Source organism: Scomber scombrus, chromosome 19 (genome assembly GCF_963691925.1).
Source record: "Scomber scombrus chromosome 19, fScoSco1.1, whole genome shotgun sequence".
In the NCBI taxonomy this organism is placed as follows: Eukaryota; Metazoa; Chordata; class Actinopteri; order Scombriformes; family Scombridae; genus Scomber; species Scomber scombrus.
In genome coordinates this window covers 24,040,784-24,048,781 of record NC_084988.1, presented here as the reverse complement: position 1 = coordinate 24,048,781, position 7,998 = coordinate 24,040,784, and positions in this window count along the sequence as shown.

Below are 7,998 nucleotides of genomic sequence, written 5' to 3'. Positions count from 1 at the left end.
AGCTCTATGAAATAGACTGAAGATCATTATAGACTTCGTGATCATTCAGTGCTGTGTCCACAATTCCAAACAAGACAATTCTTTACTAACTATACTATGAGCTCTCACTCATCAACAAGTGGAAAGGCAAAAGAGAGATTTTCCTGTTTACTTAGTTACTTCTTAGATATGCCAAAAAGCTCTAGGTCATTAATTAACTGGAAATGGTCGGAAAACACAAACACAGGAGAATGTTCCATTCACTTCCAAGTGATCAATATGCAATACACACACAGGAACTGATGTGCACTTATATTTTATAATTTACATATTTTTTTTATGTATTTATTTATTTTATGAATGATTTCATGGAGTTTATGGATTCTGTGGATCTTATGTAATTTATGTCTACTGTATGTTTGCTTTGACAATTTTCCACCATGGTGGACAATAAAGTTATGTTCTATTCTATTCTATTTTATTCTATCAATGATATGACTAAGTATGTGACAGGATGTGTTAAAGAAGCTACAGAATAAAGCAACCATATTGGCCATATTAAGCAAGTTGTAGGTTGACTTAAGCTTAGCAGAGAAACACTTAAAAGTGTGAGGACCAGAGTAAAAAAAAAAAAAAAAAAAAGTATATATATATATATATATATATATATATATATATATATATATATATATATATAAATGTCATTGGAATTGTCATAGCAGGCTGAGGATTTTCAAGAGACGTTTCAAAAGAAGATAAACCCTCCTGTCAGAACATTTACAACATTTATTTCTGTAATTCATAGTAATTTTCGTGGGAAACAAGTCAATTGGGGCCAGAAAAGAGTAAGTTGATTCCAGCAGAGATCTTAATGAAAAATGACAAATGTTCTTTAGAGACTGACCAGATATTTAAGAATTACAGATTACAGTCATTTATATGAATGTAACAATTCATCTTTTTTAATGTTCAATTTCTATATGAAATTTTGACAGTAAAATATGAGCTTTAAAACAATATGAGTAATGCAGGACTTTGCCAAAATCATATGCTGAATGATGAGATCACTAGAGGAGTTGCAGAAAGTGGTACAGTTAAAGCAAATAAAGGTGTGGGTGTGCAGGAACTCCTCAACAAGGTCCCTAAAACTCCTAATTCAATTTTACATTGTCGGTATCAAAGATATTTTTAGAATGGTATTATTCAATCTGTGTGGAATAAATCTATAATCAAACCCATCCTTAAATCTGCAAAGTTGATCCTACAATTCCAGTAAACTAATTAGCTTGATCAGTACAGTGTGTACATTCTATTGAGGTATTCAAAACTTAATCCATCCATCATAACAGTACATTTCTGTTATGTAACCTGAATGTTTTTAAATGTACTCCTCTTGAATTTATGTAACTGTACATTACAATTTGTGATGTGTTCATCCTGGTTACTGTCTAATGTCCTGTATATGTATCATATAGGCTGGACACCAGAAATGGTGCAAGACACTCAAATACCAATCAGGGAAAAGAAAAGGCACTAGAAGTAGAGGAATTACAAAAAAAGACGAATGCGAGACAGAAAGCAATCTAACTCTCCCTGCTCAACAGTTGTTGGATTGCTGAAGCATCAGTGTGTGGATTGAAAAACCAAGAGAACACTCCTCTTTCAAACAGCTGCCATGAAAAATGTAGTACAATAAATAGAAAAACACGAGAAAAGACAGAAAGGCAGCTGATTGCCCCATGTATCACATACCATGTTGGTATGAATATGCTAGCACGCCTTGTTTTATTCATTATATCTTTAAGTCCATTGGTAGTAAAGGCCTTAAATATTGGCACAAAATGGATAAAAGATTGCATAAAAGTAATAATTGACATGATATCTCTGAAAAAATGTGGATTTGTAGTAAACTAAATATCACTCTTGTTTAGGAACTTTGCACTTTTTTTCCAAATCAATTAATCAAACTTTATTTATACATCACCTGTCATACAGGTTAGTGTAGTTCACAGTGCTTCACAGCAAGCTGATAATTAGGCAGAACAAGCGTAGACCGAGAAAAACATAAAAGGAACAAAAACGAAGGAACAAACGCAAAGAACAAATTACGAAGAAAACAAAATTCTAGTCTTATAAAGAATAAGATAGCATACAGTACAGTGTGGTGGACACGCGTCGCACATCCAGAAAGAAGAATAAAGCAGGTGCTGGTCCAAAACAACAAATGAAAAGCAAGAGAAAAGTCTACACACTGCAGCTCCCAATACTCTGAATAGGTATTTGGTACATTTGGATATCACCAGCATGACGTTTCGAGCACAATACTCTTCTTCAGACACGGACAGGTATAGTACAGGCTTGTAATGGCTTTGACGTACAGAATATGTTGAGGCTAGGAACAATACTTGTCAAGATGTTAATGTGCAAATGTGGCTTCCCAGGAGTTTTTGAGGCTATAAAAATTGAATAATTTTAAGGGTTGAAAAAATATGAAACCAAAGGAACCAAAGGAACCTTGGTTTTGGGATCCATTCATGACATCGACATGGTTTGAAGAAAATCTGTGATGGTGCTTCAACAACCAATTACCCTCTGCACTATCTCCCCATCCAAGCACCATGACCCTCATGCCATCTGGGCATAAATGATTCCTGTGTTGAAGTTGGTGAAAAAAACATTTCCAGATGTGGACCAGCTGCATTTTTTCAGCTACTTTACGAACAAAAAAGGCAGTTTCTACCTGTTGGCTGCACCAGGGTTTCACAGAAGCCAGCTGGCACTTATTTATGGCCAGTCATGGCATGTGAACTCCAGATGGCGTGGGTGGCCCTCTTAAAGAGGAGACCAGATGGTGAGTCTTGGAGAAGATGTTTCCAACCCATAGATGTATGAAAAGCTGAAGGCAAGTCAGACATCAATTAAACTCTTCTTCATCACTAAAGGATGTGTATATACTTACTGAATACTTATACAGTATATATACTGTCTATTTAGCTCTTACCTGTTCCTGTTGACAGATGGGAGCAGTTATACCTAGTTGTTCTGGTTTTCTGCAGCACCTGTCAGAGAGGAGGTATGTCATGGCTATGGTGTGTAGTAGCGTCTTTGATGTTTTTCTTGCTAAATGAATACATGTTTTTGATTGATTTGTTTTTAATGGTACATGATATGACTCATTTTGTAAAATCCTAGTTTTATCCAGAAAGTAATTAAAAGTTGAAGTAGGCCTGTCCAACCTGTTAAGGAGGCTAATATTGTGAGAACATGTAATCAACATTTTAATACCAATGAAAGAGAGCTGAGGGTCAATGATTTTATCAATAAACAAATAGATACTTGACTATTTTGCTGTAGATAGCCGAAAATGAAAAGGTAAAATGAGGCACTAGAAAATCAGCACAATTTAAATATTACATTTTTTTATATTACATACAGTATTTTAAAAAAATAAATGATCAACAAATACACTTTTAAGAGGACACATGGATATAAATTTGAATTATTATTTCAAACTGTTATGTAACAGGACATTGTTTCCCCTCCATTTCATTCATTTTGTTAAATAAATGCTAAAATATACTCTATATATACAACCTGAGCTTGACCAAAATCATTTTTCAAATGTTTACCACGTCCCTTTCATGATAATACAAGAAAATATGTCAAAAACTGTGACTGATCTTCTTTAAAGCACCAATAGTGATGCTAATGCATTACCACCATACACCTTCACGCTACTTGCACTTAGGGCTGGATATCAGTACTCAATATCTTTAAGGTATCGACCAAAATAAATCGATATCAAGTAGCATCGAAACATCTCCCGTCAAACGATAGCTGCAATCGATCCTTTTTGCACCCAAAGCTAGAAAATATGACTATTTGTATGGACTTGCTGACAGTCAATCAACGCAAGCATTTGTCGATTTAATCCGACATGTGATTGGCCCACTGCCACAGCAGCTACAACCCATCTGTGGTGGTGAAGTCGTGGTGAATTTGAGTTAGCGCGCTAGTAGTTCAGCAGCCATAATGCCACCTAAAGTGTGTCTACACTACACACCTTTTTTTTTAATTGAACACACAATAACAAAACATACATTTTCTCGTAAGGACTATACAATTACGTACAATGAAATGTTGCCAACACTACACACCTGTTACACCAGATAAAAACAAGTGCACAAAATGTGGAATGGGTCAATCAAATTAAGTATTCAATTGGTATCAATATCACTTCACGGGTACTTGGATTGGTACTGATGTAATGATATTTTAAATGATACCCAGCCCTACTTGCACCTTTGCTTAAGTGACACAGCATTCGTTATTCACTCAGCCACCAGAGGTCAGGGTTTTACTTTGTCCTAGATCATGTCAAGTATTTGAACAAATGAGTGATACTGTTGTTTTTACTGCAGAGAACTGTCCCACTGAAATACTGTAGCTGGTGGGAGGATGTGTTCATGTTCTGTTCATCAAACCGATACAGAACACCACTTAGCTTTACACCAGGTGCTTCTCTGTGCGGGTGGGTGGCTGCACTACACTGCCTGAGAATTCATGGCAGCTTCTCTGAGCATGACAACTTGTTTTTCCCTGATCGTATGCCGTCATATTCATGGTGACCTACCACCAAATCAAGTGGGGGGACGAAAGAGTATAAAAGCTGAATGTGCCAAGTGAAAATGCCAGAGCACCACTATAAAAATGCAGCCCTTTATCTTCCCACTGACAAGATGTTGATGGCTTTCTTTATCTGCAGTGACCATTAACAAAGTGCCCACATTTAAACTCTCCTACTGCAGGGAGAAACAACAAATAATTAAGTTCAGTCCTGTCTTCATTCTTTCAGTGATTATCATACGTACTTGTGTATTTATGTTAACAGAGGGAGTGCAGAATATGAAAGAAGTACTTTTCTCTCAGTCAGGTGTCTTTCTCTTGTTGTGAGTTTGACTGTGTGTGGGTGTGTGTGTGTATGTGTGTGGGTGGCTAGCTGGCCTTTTTTTATTGCCTGTGTGTGTGTGTGTGTGTGTGTGTGTGTGTGTGTGTGAGTGTGTGTGTGTGTGTGAGTGTGTGTGTGAGTGTGTGTGTGTGTGTGCGTGTGAGTGTGTGTGTGTGTGTGTGTGTGTGTGTGTGTGTGTGTGAGTGTGTGAGTGGGTGCTAGCTGTTTGTATGCACTGCATGTGAGAAGAGAGGAGGACGAAAGGAGCTGCCGAATCTCAACAGAATCTAATACACACACGCACACATGCACGCACGCATGCACACACACACGCACACACGCACGCACGCACACACACACACACACACACACACGGCAAGCTTTTACTCTGAGTTTTTATAATCATCATATGAGAATATTTATCTACTTGTGCCACCTACATGCATCATGAAATCTGCCTGGTTGAGTTGTGAAACACAAATGCTCAAATATTATATATGAATGTACAACGTGTTTCTTTTGTTCAGGTGTATTGCCTGTAGTTGCCAAGAAATATATAAGGAATAAGAAAAATGTCTGGGGATAGCAAGAAATGGAGTTGTCACAAAATAAACAAGGTCTTTGGTACATGTTGGATGAGTCAAATTGGGCTTATTAGCATACTGACGTCATTTGCATTTAAGGCATTCTTAAACCTTGAGTTTTAAAAAGCAGCATGACAAAAGGAACAACAAAAAGGAATTTTTATGTTTGCCAGTCTGTCTAGGCCGAAGCAGACAAAAAATATCTACTGTGAAAATTGCACTGACAAATCTTTCTTACTCCCTCTGTTACAGCTATGGAGGATAGAATGAGAAAAACAGATATAGGTACGCAGAATGGATACAAGCATTAGGATGAAGAAGAAGAGAAGATCAGGAGGTGCTGATTATATAAGACCATCACAAATATCATGGTAAAGACCTGAGAGGGAGCAGAGCTATTTTAAACCTAGGCTAGAGCTCAGAGAAAGAAGCGGTGTGGGCTGATATGTTGGCCATCACAGCAAACTGTGCTTGTGTGCGTGCGTGTGTGTGTGTGTGTGTGTGTGTGTGTGTAAAGCGTGCGTACCTCTCCCTGCAGAAACCTGGCAGATAGCAGACTGGGACTTTAAAGAAGTGTTACATAATGCCGACTGGAGATTTTTTCACAGTGAAGCACCTCCAAAATTGTCTCCTGGTCAAATCATTCCAAAAAAAATCCTGATTGGATTTGCAGGAAATGGACAGCGTTGAACAAATTCTGACTGAACTGCCCAAGATCATACAGGAATGTACTATACAGAGGGTGTGTGTGTGTGATGCTGGTAAAGACATCATTCAGGTTCTGGATGAAGCAGATGATAAAAATCATAATCTTCATAAAAAAAAAAAATCATAATTGCTGCCGCGACAGCCTATCAGCGTTAGCAAAGCTGGCTTTCCTTTATAAAGTTTTGAAGATGGCGTGATGACGCAAATTTTACATTATGGTCACAAAATGGTCACGCGTTGTAATTTGAGCGATAGCGCGACAGATTCTCATGTTGTCGCGCGACAAAAACCAAAAAAATGGTGTGAACACCCAGTAAAATGTAAAGCTGCATTAAAAATGTTGGCCACTAGGGGGCACTACAACAAGCTGTTAACACAATATTGACGTAGCATCGCCTATTTAAACATCCAGCAGACAGTGATATTAATATTTATAGTAAGTTGTGTTTCTGGACTTTAAACAAGTGTAAGTCCAGTTTTCATTCTCCTTTTGGTTATAACCTTTTTGCTCCACCACGTCATAAAGGCAAAATCCTTTGTTTACAATTAGCTGCGCACATGTCTTGGGTTGGTTAGCTGATGCCCCAAATGCTTAGTTTAAATGCATCCAAGAAGCATTACATTAAAATTCATGTGTTTGTGTTAGTATATGGATAGCCATTAACTAGCTGGCTAAACTGATTTTGTGTCAAGTAAACAGCTGAAGTGCAGAAATTATTCTTCATCTGGCATTTCTTGTCCGTTAGCAAACAGCTTCAGATGTATTACCATCACTCTACACTGGAAGAAGGCTTACCCTGATTTACATGTGGCCCTGGAAAATCAAGACTCCAAAACTCTGATTTCTAACATGGCTAACAGAGACACATACATGTATGTCGTTAAGTGTATTTAATTTCATCTGGATGTTATGTAGACATGAGACAACCTGCCTTTCATATGACATAGTTATATGATGGATTGTTAATATAAAAAAAAGTATTGCATAGTGCACCTTTAAACTGCCTCAAAATTAATTATTGAATGTTTAATTCGAATTACACTGCATATTATTTTAAATTTAATTTAAGCTATTGCGTTTTGCATTACTGTGCCACTACATGCATATAACCCATTTTTTGATCATGACTCGGCTGTTACATCTTCCCTGATAGAAATCACAAGTCAGTAAAAAGAAAACAGCACAAAGACTAATTTAACTGAATGAGAGGTGGAATTAAATGATACTTAAAGACCATAATTATATAAACGTCTTGTTGAATATAGTACAGTACAGGTACATAACTCAGGAAAGCACAAGCACAAAAATAGCATTGGTGACTGCACCCTCAGTCACTGACGGTGTTACTTTACTGTATGTTTATTGATTTTACATGTTGAGTCATTTACTTGGGTGTAGCTCGATGACCCTTAAGTCATATTGTTTCTATAATTTTGTCCTCACCATGTAAAATGGGGTGACCTATCCCTTAAAGACATGAAAATAAATTTTATATCAGTACTTGTAAACTTGTACATTATGTCCTGTCTCTTTTCAGAGTGCTTATTAATATTCTATCTAGCCTGCGGCAGATATGGTTTAAAATGGGTTTGCATTTCCACAAACAATAAATGTCTGTTTATAACCTCAAGAGGTGTTTTTTTCCTGGCTGTCTAAGCTACAAACTAGGAGGTGAAACAAGTCATTTAGAACACTAGAAGATCTTTTATTAGGTTTACCAATGCTTTATTAAAAGTTGTATATGGTTAGATCAGAGTGATGACATTCAGTCTTAAGAA